General features: G+C 34.1%; 1 long non-coding RNA gene across 1 annotated transcript in view; it reads left to right on the top strand.

Annotated features, from left to right (window-relative positions):
• Positions 1-4,791: 4,791 nt before the first annotated feature.
• Positions 4,792-9,680, top strand: part of LOC103095283 (uncharacterized) — a 70,349-nt gene continuing 65,460 nt past the window's right edge. The window contains exon 1 of the long non-coding RNA XR_008917730.1: positions 4,792-4,881. This is a non-coding gene — a long non-coding RNA (uncharacterized LOC103095283). The remainder of the gene's footprint in view (positions 4,882-9,680) is intronic.

The raw sequence follows: 9,680 nt of genomic DNA, 5'->3' as shown, positions 1-9,680 counted from the left end.
AGAAATGAAGCTACCCCAAGTTTGTTCTACATCCAGTTTAGAGGGCTAGAAAATACTCCTTAAAAATGAAAAAAATTTCCTTTAAATGATTGTGACAAAATGCAAATAGAGTTATTCCTCCTATTGATAAAATTCCATGTTAATCAATTTTAGTTCTGCATAGTTTCCATAGGAAACATATCTATTTGCATCTTTACATTGCGTAAACATTTTGAATGATGGAAAGAAATTCAGTGAGAACAATCAATAAACTGGATCACCACTATGGAGAATTTTAAACAAACATCATTTCGGGGGTATTAATTTTCTTCAAGTTCAAACTCAGTTGTATTTATATTAAATGAAAGGAGGAAATTAAGCTGACTATGTGCCATGTATCATTTGATCCTCCCATCAACTCTGGGAAGTGGGTGCTATTATTATCCCCTTTTAACAAATGAGAAAACAGGTTAAGTGATTTGTTAAGTGATAAGGATCACACAGATAGTAATTGTCTGAGGCCAGATGGGAATTAAGGTCTTCCTGACTCTAGACTTAGTGCTCAATCCACTGCACTAATTTGCTGCCTTATAGTAAATATTTAACATGTGGAATATTTACACCAAATTCAAATGCTGATAACCCATTCTGATGTGGAGATAAACTTGTCTTTTTAGGCTATTCCAAAGGATCAGAAAATCTGGTGGACCAACCTGGAAAAGTTTGGCATACATTTATTTTTTTCCCTTAAAGGCTAGCAAAACTAAGTGGAGATAGGGACAGAACTTGCAGACTGGGTACCTGATGATAAAGTTTTTTGGCTATATTATCTCATGGAGTATGTAAAAGTTGCTATTGGACATGCTTGGAGATTTTCAGAGAAATATGTTGCCCTTGCTCTCAGAGCATTTATAATTTCTAGGGGAGATGGTACATATACAAAAAATACTACAAGAAAAATGATGACAAGTGTATAAGAAAAAAACATGTGAAGGGCATCATGAGAGTCTAAGGAAATAAGGATCAGTTTCAACTAAAAGATCAAAGTATGTTTCATGGAAGTGGCTGCTGAGATGGGCTTAAAGGACAGGTGGTGATTTTATTGGTAGAGATAGAGACTCTACATCATTTTAGACAAATAAATGGATGTGGAATGTGTGGCATGTGTTTAAGATGGAGAATGGAAGATAACATATTGAATAGGGATGAGAAATAGTGTAATTTGCAAAAATAGCTTTCCCTCCTCTAGATTATGAATTGGATTGAATGCCTGAATGATGAGATTGAACTTTATTTGGTAGCAAATAGGGGGCACCATTGAAGTGTTTTAATCAGAGATGTGATATAATTAGATAAGATTATATTTCTAAGAATATTGACAGCAGTGTGAAGAATGATCTGAAATACTCAACAAGGCCTAAAGCTATTCATAAGTAGCTCTAGTTATATAACTGTGACTAATTGGAAAATTTATTTGATTTAACTTATCATTAGGAGATAAAATTTTACCCACTGTCGCTTACTGTCTAGGAAAACTGTACTCATTATGCTATATGTATTCTAAAACAAAACTTACTCTTTGATGTTGAAATGAGTACTCTTATCTTCACTTTTATTGATGCAATGTATATTCATGAAAGAAAAAATGTTCCAGCCAAGGAAACTATAGTATTCTCCCAATGACTTCTTTAATATTTTCCACTTTCAAACACATCATTAAATAGAATAGCATTACCCATAATTGTCAGATCCACATAAACCTTTGAGAATGTTAATAAAATATATCAGATAGAAATATATTCTGTATCTTCCAATTGAATTAATATCTTCACATTATCATAAAAGGCTCTCATAAAATACTAGCCATTGCTTTTAGTTTTCAGACCTCACAGAAGTCACTTTTATGTTGCTCCCCAGACTAATAGTTGGAATGAATTTGTTGTTACTAATGGTTCTCATAGATGTTGGCTTGGAAAATTTAGTTATGGACATTGTTGGAATTGAAAATGTAAAACATCTTAATCTTTTGGTTAAGGATACATTATAATGGATACATTTTTCCTTGGTGCTAGTGGATGGAACATTTTTTTAATGGAAAAAAGGGGGGAGCTGAATTGTATTTGGAACTAAATCAAAATTATTTTTCTGGCAGTAAAAATACACATTTAAAGTGATAATTTTTGTTGAAATTGTAGTGAACTATTATTTCTTTAGTACTCAAATATCTTATTTTTACAAATAATTCCCTCAGGTTGCTAGATTGATCTTGTACTTAATTACTCAACAAATCTAGCAATAATATGTAAGGCCCTGAGGATATAAATAACAAAATGAGGCAGTTCTTACTCTCAAGGAGCACACATTCTTCTTGAATATATAGAATGTCTGCAGATATCAGAGTTATGTATAAAATAAATGTAGAGAAATTTCAGGTGTGAGAACACTAATAATTGTTGCAGCTAGTAATTGGTCTGGTCTTTGAAGGAATCCAGGGGTTTTAAGAGGTGGAGACCAGCATTTTGGGCATGAGGAATAGTTTTTGTGAAGAGATGCCATTTTGTGCAAGGGGAAAAAAAAGTAGGCCAGCTCTGCTGTTATCTTGCATTATATAGCCCTTTAATGTTTGCAAAGGACTTTATAAACATCATCTCATTTTAACCTCACAACAACCCTAAATGGTGGGTGCTCTCAATATCTCCATTCTATAGGGAAACAGTGGTAGACAGGGGTTAAGTGATTTGTTTACAGCCACACAGTTAATTAAGTGTTTAAGGACAGATTTGAACTCGTGTCTTTCTCACTCTATGTCTAAATTATCTTAGAAAAATGGACTGGAGTCAGATTGTAGGGAATTCTACATGTCAGATAAGAGTATCCTACAGAATTCTAAATGTCAGATAGAGTATGTTACAGACACTGGAAATTCATTAGCAGAGGAACCACATAATCATGCTTAAACTTTAAGAATGTCAACTGCAACTGGGTGGTGGAAGGATTAGAGAAGTGAGACATTGGTAGACAGATTAGGAGCTATTACAATTGTTCATCTGTGAAGTGATAAGGTCCTGAAATAGGGAGGTTTTGGTATTAGTGTTGAGGAAGGATAGATTCAAGAAATGGAAATATACAAGTTAGGAGGAAGGTAGCTAGAGGGAACAAGAAAAAGATGAATTTTGAACCTGTTAAGCTTCAAATGTCTAGCAGATACTTGGATATGTGAGACTATTGCTCAGGAGAGAGATTGGGGCTGTATATGTAGATTTGAGAGTTTATCTGTATGAAGATGGTGATTAAATCCACCTTTGCTGATTGAAATCACCAAGAGAGAAGGAAAAAAAGAAGAAATGGAGAGGGACTCACACAGCCTTAGGATAAATCCAGATCTAGGGGCAAGTGATAGATGATGATCCTGCAAAGGAGAATTTGAAGAAGAAAAAGAGAGGTAGGAAGCCAACAGAAACAGTGAAATATCATGACGTGTGTAGCCAAGACAGGGGAATTAACAGTGTAAAATGCTTCAGAGAGGTCAACAAGAATGAAATGAGACAATACCATTCTATTTAGCAATAAAGAGATCACTGGGATTTTGTACAGAGAAGTTTCAGTTGAAAGGTCAGGACAGATGCCAGTTTTTAGGGGTGAATAAATGAGAGAGGTAAGAAAGAAGAGGCAAAAAGGGTTTTTTGGTCTTTCTTTGTTGCCCCATGCTTATCACATCTTTCTAATAATGTGCTTATCATGCATCTAATAAATACAAGCTGAATTATGTTGACTGATTTGACTGAACTGTCAAAGAGTCAGTGTATTAATTTTAGAAGTTGAATTTTATGTGATAGGATTTCCCATTAAATTCTAACTCATGGACAAACCAAGATTTATTGCAAATTGCACCAAAATTTAGAGAGCCCCAAATTGAACATATGTGTCCCTTCAGAAACCACTGAACCTAGCAGCTTGTTAGCAAAAGATAATTAGTTAAAATAGGAAGCTATCAGATCCTACTAACCCCTCCTCTTCAATGAAATTGACTTGATTACTTGTATTATTTTCACATCATAAACCTCAAAGTTAATTTGAGAAGATGTTTTAAGTTAATTGTCCATTAAATTCCAAAATCTTGGATGGGTCAACAAGGGTTGGAGGGGGGACCCCCGAGTTCCCCATGACTTTTCTCAGTTGTTTAACTATAAATAGAAGTTGAAACTGATTGAATGACAGCATCCTTTTGAGTTAAGAGCTGGAGTTTGCATTGCCTATAGAGAGAAACTGTAGAGTTTTGTGAGCTCTACTTTGCTTTTAGAAGAAGCTGATTGGATATTGCAACATCCTGCTGAGTTAGGATGTAGCTAGGTTTATTAACCTGAGGAGCTTTCCAGTTAACTGTTTTGTAACAATAGTGTAACTCTACTTCAATGCCTTTTACAGGGTAAATGTCAGTTAAAGGAGCATGATTACAGGTCCATCACTTGTATAATAAAAGAAGAAAGATTTTGTTCATCAGGAAAGCAATGAAGACTAGTAGGGGAGCAGCCAAAGCAGAAAGAGATTCATGTGGTGCAGATTATTCTCGAAGTCACCAAAGACATCATGGTCTACAGGCCAGAGTTGTGAGTTTTCCTGAGCACATGAATTTTCACTGTCAACCTGTAATTATAACAAGTGTCTTTAATCAGAGCAGACAGATTATAATCTGGGAAGTCATACAGAAACACAGTCGTAGGACTTCCAATGAAGCCCAGGAAGTGGTGAGTTAATTTAGCAAAGGAAGGCATCAGCTGGGTTAATTGAATTAGCTGGAGTTTGTGTGATTAAGAGGTGCTTGCTGTTTTGGTGTATTCAGTTGAGTTCTGGCTTGGGTGATGGACTGGCACTTGAGGATTTAATGTTTGATCTGGGACAAAGGTCAGTCTGGGAATTTCTTTGCAGAAAGAGTTGTTATCACTAAGGTGTTTCCCTGCTAGGTTCCTGTAATGATGGGCCTACTCTTTCTCTCAACGTTTGTATGCTTCAGCAGAAGATATCATTAAGGCTTATAAGTTAACTATGATAAATTGATGATTTTGGCTTTATCTTATATTGAGGGAATATGACAGTTTTAGTATTATTGATTTTGCCTATTTTAGTAAATATTTTATGTTTAGTAGTTTATAGTGTCATTATTGTGATAGACTGATTTGACATAAGTGGAAAACATCAGTGGGGGATTAGCAGTAACAGTGATGAGTAGGGGGGTTGTATTTCCCTACAATGTAGTTGCTGCTAGAACCTGGAGAGAGTTTGAGTTGTAGTTTCATGGCAGTGGTCTTTTTCTAAGACCCCACACCTACCAAAATGGGCCAATAAGCCAGTTGAGGTAGGTAAGTCAGTTTATTGAAATAATCAAATGGACATAGCTTGTGTGAGAGGGGTTATACCATTGGGGTATTTGTCAGGTATCATGTTCTCTCCCCTTTTATAATGTAAGAACCCTGATGAGATGGTCTATTTCACTTTTGTCTTCATGTCTCCAAGCATCTGGCTCATAATAGACGCTTAATTTGTTGATTGGCTGACTAACTAGATTAGAATGAAGCTATGAAGCTTAATGAATTGAAAGTAAGAATGTGAGAAAAATTTTAAAGAACTTAGTCTAGTTTAACTTGGATAAAAGTATAAAGTATAACTTCATAATGCTCTTCAAAGATTTACTAACTGTCTTATACTCCCAGGATAAGAATAAATAGGATGAAACTATAGCAGGAACATTTTAAGTGAAATATATGACTTTAATGAAAGTGATATTGGAGAGGAAAATGGGTAGTACCAAGGGAATTGAGGAATCTTCTTCCTGGAATTATTGTGTAAAATTAAGTTCGATTATTTTATTATGAACAGTTTTTAAAAGCATGAACTGGTTCTACTTTTCAAAACTCTTTTATATGATCTAGATTAAAGGACATTTTCCAGATCAAAGATATTTGTTGGTTATTAATGAGTAAGTAATTCCTAGTAAGATTCATGCACTGCCATATCTCAATATTGTAAATACTCTCTAAATAATACTTTAGATATAAAATAAAATATGGTCCAGTAGAAAGAATGCTGCATTTGGAAGCAGTGGACTTGGGTTAAAATTCTGACTTTGCCAACTAATTATATGTATGAATGATGACTAAACCTTCCAGGCCTTGAGGAAATCAGTTGCTTAACTTCCTTGGCCTTCGGTTTCTTGATCTGAAAAATGAAGGGGAGAGATTAGATGTCTCTTCAAGTTTTCAATGTCTGGTGGTCATAACAAAACAGTTTCTATTTTAGAACAAATAATACAGAGTAATTTGGGAGCCCTTAGACAGATATATATTTAGGGATGATTTGAATTAAATTTTCCTAGAAAACTATATATATATATATATATTATCTATATATAATATATATTCTCTTTTCAAATAGATGCAACCAAAATGGAAGAAAATTAGATTATTTTATTATTTAAAAATTATTTTACCTGTGGTAGAATTTTAATCTGATTATCTCTATTTCTCAAATGCTTTAAACTACTAATTAGTAATTCACTCCATTTTAGATGCTTAGAACAATTAATTATCACTTTCTGAGTTAAATAAGTATATTTTATTCTTCCTACTCCTGATAAATAATTTCACTGGCATAATTAAACAGGAGATGTGATCTTGGTTTAAAAAGAAATAAAACGACACCTGGACTTCATAGACTTTCCCAAAGAGCTCCTAAATTTTCAGTATTTGGCAATAATCTGGCTCTTTAGAGGAAACAGAGGTGTTCTACAAACCTCAAGAGTTATTAGGAATAACAGGCACTTTCTCCATCAGGCAGTTGGGAAAAAATACATAGCTCTTGGCTTCTAGCCTCCTAGAATCTGGAAAAGAGCCAGATAAATCCTTATTTCCCAGAATTTTGAACTGGGGTTTGAAAACAAAGCATGCCTTTTCATAAAGGTAAGTCAGGCAGGGAACCCTAATTTGGATTAATTAAAACATTATTATTACTAAATAGCAATAGGAGAGCTGTAAGAGCTCATTAAACACCTTCAGTAGTCCTGGCATCTGACTTCTTTATTAGCCTAGGGAATTACTTGCACCTGTTACATCAGCCAACTTTACTTTTTTTATCCATCCTAATCTTACTTTGAATAAAATGTAAGATTATATTTATTTTAAAAATACTTCTGTCTATTTTGCATGTGTGTATTAGTAGTATGAAGTCTATTTGGAAAATAAGTGTGGGGCTGTCATTTTTAAATGACCCCAAGCATATTATTCCTTTCTTGGCTCTTCTTATAGTGATTTATTTACTCTGCTCTTTAGACAGAAGATAATTTTTCTGAATTAGGTTCTTTTCTCCTTTGAACAATGCTACAAGTCACTTTGAAATGTGGTTGATGATTCCATTTCCTCATCTATAAAATGGGGATAATAATACCATGTAGGGTTGTTGTGAGATACAATGTGAAAAGTGGTTTGCAAACTTTCAAGTGATATGAATATGTCAGTTGTTAATATAAAGAAATATGGCAAGATTATATCTCCTGTCATTTTGTTGAATAATTGATGCACTGACCCTTAGTTCTTTATTTGTGGACTAGACCTGTGATTTCATGTGTGTAAGGAACTCCTGATCAGCGCAGTTGTTCACCTGATGTTTAGTTAAGGAGAGTTGCCTGGACCATTGAGAAGTTAATGACTTTTCTGAGATCATTGAGCCAATAGATGATGGAAGCGGGACTTGAATTGAGTACCTCCTGCTTCTAAGACTAGCTCTTTACTCACTATGCCATTCCTGCTTGTTATTATTCAATTCAGACTCTTAAAATCAAGACCAGATCCCTTTTTAACTTGAGCATTTTGTGGTATGGTCCCAATCTCAAAGAATATCAAAGAATCTTTAAATCATTAAACCTCCATAGTTATATGAGATCAGAGACAGACATGAAACACTTTATAGTTAGGAAAACTTTTGTGAAAATGATTCACATTATCTTTTGTGATTCAAATCACTCCTATTTGATAAACCATGCCCATAAGCTAGAACTTGTTTCAGAGAAATTTGAGTGTTTAATTTCTTTGCAACTGTGAAATGCCTAAATGAATGATGAATAAGTTCTGAAGCATTATTTCTGAACTTATCCAATTCTTATTAAATCACTCTCTTGACAATCGAAATTCTAAGTTTCGGAGTGTGGTTTGTAAATCATGTGTTAATAACAATTAAACTAACCAGTGATTTGCTCTGGGGACCAAGTGCAAAAAAACTTTTTAGCCCAATTGATTGAGCACTGTTTTTAATTTTCTCTTCATCAAAATGTGTTAAAAGGGGAAATTATAGGCTGGTGTGAGATTTGAAACCAGCAGTTTTTGAAACATTATAGAGAACTCATTTTAAGTTCCATTCCAAAAGCTGCAAATTATTGGTGGTTTCTTTTATCTGAAATCAAATTGTTTTCTTTTATGATGTTCTTGAGCCTAAATTATAACCAAGTGAGCTTTAAGTTTTTAGAGTTTAACTTACTATTGCACTTAATTAATAATATACACATATATAGAATTCCAGATCATAAGAGGTGGAAACATCCTTAGTGGTAATCTAGTCCACTTGTCCCATGAAATACAGAGAACTAGAATGTTTCACAAGGTTATGTGGGATCAGAACTATAAACCAGGCCTGATTCCTAGGTTATACCCCCCCCCATATTATCTGTGTTAGTTTATACTATTTTCCCTTTCTCTAATTCTAAATTGTTATTAACTTACATTCTATAGAGATAATTGAAAAGGAATCAGTAAATGTTGACTCATGTGGCCCATTTTTACTTTTCTATAAAAAACATCATGAAAGTGGTTCCTACTCACATTGATGGTACCCTGGATGAGCACCTATAAAGAGTTTTGTATATTAGTATATTGGAGTTTTGTAAACAGGTTTAAATTGCTAAATTTCATTGCTATGTCATGCAACTGGCAAAAAGGTCCAGATAACCCCCCTCACCCCCTGCAAGTAAACAATAAAATATTTCATTCTATGTTGATTGTCAGTTAAAAAGAATTGAATTAGAGGAACAAAATGTACCTTTCAAGGCTCACCTCAAATATGCTAAAATGATCCACAGCTCGGATAGATACAGCTATGGAAATGACTGTATTCAGCCAGACAGTGAACATCCACATTTTTAACAATTCAACTGGGCTGGTCATTATTAAGTTTGTAGGAATCAGGAAATTCTAGATATGACACATGCTTGCTATGTGACAATAAGTCACTTTAGCTGTTAGAGCCCCTGGGCAATTCCCTGAGAGAAGAAACTATGGGAAGGACCTGATTTGCATTGGTGGAAGAAATGTATATTTTAAATTCTCCAACTAATGAAATGACAGTTTTGAATAAACAACTATAGAGACCTATGAGATACAGGCTGTAAACAATACCTCTTAAGACCATTTGAACACACTAACTTTCCATTGCTACCAGGCCATCAATTTAAGCACTTTTTTCTTTTTCTGAGTTTAAAGGCAACCTAGGTGCTAAAATTAGAAAAACTCTTTAATTGGCTCACCTCACATACCAGAATTAATTGAAGAAATCTTCTTTCAAGGGTAATTTTCCCCTTTCTAAGTATCAATCCAGAAACTTGTAGGCTTAACTAGAAATCATTATTAATGGCCATATTATTTATTAGTGGAATATAACAA

Source organism: Monodelphis domestica, chromosome 3 (genome assembly GCF_027887165.1).
Source record: "Monodelphis domestica isolate mMonDom1 chromosome 3, mMonDom1.pri, whole genome shotgun sequence".
Taxonomy (NCBI): domain Eukaryota; kingdom Metazoa; phylum Chordata; class Mammalia; order Didelphimorphia; family Didelphidae; genus Monodelphis; species Monodelphis domestica.
Note: the sequence above shows the minus strand (reverse complement) of the source record. Positions and strands in the feature narration are given on the sequence as shown.